Below are 2029 nucleotides of genomic sequence, written 5' to 3' on the forward strand. Positions count from 1 at the left end.
CCCCCCCGGTCCACTCCTCTCATGACATTACTTACTGCAGCCAGTCTAGATCCATCTCTTTTTTAGCATCCTCCTCTATTTCTCTTTTCTTTGTTGCTTTTTTCTTTTTTAACTAGATAGCACAGATAGCTGTTGTGACATTAAATATAAAATAACAGTAAAAGAAGTCAAAGACAGAATAATGCAGCAGTGGCAACAAAATAGTTTCTCTTTGTAAATTTTTTAGGATAACAGGTTGCAGTTAAAATATTGATTTTTTTTTCACACAGCTGTGTGTGTGTGTGTGTGTGTGTGTGTGTGTGTGTGTGTGTGTGTGTGTGTGTGTGTGTGTGTGTGTGTGTGTGTGCTGTCAGTTCTAATCACTGTGTGTGTGATGAATATGAAAACAGTCAGGCTGCCTGCAGGTTTGGCAGGAGACCACCTCCAGCTGGACTCAGACCCCTACTCAAGTGTGTCTGTGTGTGTTTTGTGAACGGGGTTGTACAAGTCAGCTTGTATCTGTCAGTGCTGTGACAACCTCAAGAGGACATAACAAACAAACCCCCAAAAAACAGTTATATAAATAAAACACTGCAAAACACACAACAAATCAAAATCCCACTAAGAAAATTCATCGAGTTTAAGCAGCTTTAATAATTGAATTTGATGCTTTTCTTATTTATAATGCAAAACTATGCTATATAAGCTAGAATGTATTGAGACTGGATTTAAAAGGTAAGGTAACGCTGCTTTTGATAATGTCCTGTGTTACATCATCTATCCTTACTTGCTTTTTGGATTTAAGCAACCTAATTCTTTCCATTCTAGCTCGTCAGTCCTTTGTTTTATGAGTATTTGTGTCTCGCTTTCTTTTGCACTGCTGATTCTCAGGCCTTAAATACTTAGTTTGTCCCAAAAATTGGGAAATTGCTGTGTTGCAGCAGTCAAAACATGGGGAAAAAAACCCATCTTATAATAATAATCACAGGGTGAGACTGCTTAGAAAGGTTGGGGGCAAAAACACTAAAAAGATGCTTAATTAACCAGCAATTAGCCTCAATAGACTCAATAGATTTATTTAGTATTTAAAGTTGGAGCTTAAAGTAGAGCTTAAACATAATAATGCTGATGCTGTGGTACGTGCTGGTAAAGAGTCTCTTATCTGTTTTTTCATCAGTGGAGCTGAAACACATGTTGGGGAAGGCGTCAGCTGCATGCCTGGTTAGTGGACACAAATATCTCATCAGTGTAGTAAAAATCCATCTATCATTCTGCGTGTGCACACGTCTGTAATCGCAGGGTGGCAGATAAAGAGGGAGATGCCATTCCAGCTGTGAGGGGACAGCGGAAGTCAACACACACACACACACTCAATCACACAGAGCCGGAGGCGCGTGAGCAGGTGAGCATTAAGTCAGGCAGCTAAACAGATCACGTCGCGGTATGATATCTGCAGACAGGCAGACAGAGGAGGCCGGTCTGTACCTGCAGGCAGAGAGCAACAACTCGCAGCACCCTCGCCAGGAATTTCCTCCCCCTCCCGAGAGAGAGAGAGAGACATGGAAGTGAAGGAGAGAGACGGGCATTAACTGGGGTTTCCAATTTTGTTTTTATGCATATCCAGTTTCTTCAAGCTATTTAACCCTAAACCTGAATCCATTTTTTTTCTTATGATATTTTAATCATTCACTGCATGTGTGTGAGCTCCAGAATTCTGGCACACGTAATTTCACCCATTAAGGCCTTTAGAAATGTTACCATGAACATTTTTGTGTTAGTAGTGTACTGAACAAAAGTGGATAATCTAAAATATATTCCTTTTGTTAACTCACAACCGATAAGAACCACACAATCTGAATTGAAATGTTTTTTCTTAGTTTTCTTAGTTTCACATCTCACCAAGAAAAAAATCTGTGTGTTCCTCTGCCAAAATAGGCATCAGTAGTAACCTTCTACACTAGTGAGACAAAGATCGAACGAGAAGGGTACAAATCTTACGTAGAGAAAATGAATCCTAAACCTTATGGTTGGTGACATTTCAGCCCAACAC

Source organism: Pundamilia nyererei, unplaced genomic scaffold (assembly GCF_000239375.1).
Source record: "Pundamilia nyererei isolate P.nyererei 1_Seehausen unplaced genomic scaffold, PunNye1.0 scaffold00036, whole genome shotgun sequence".
Lineage (NCBI taxonomy): Eukaryota > Metazoa > Chordata > Actinopteri > Cichliformes > Cichlidae > Pundamilia > Pundamilia nyererei.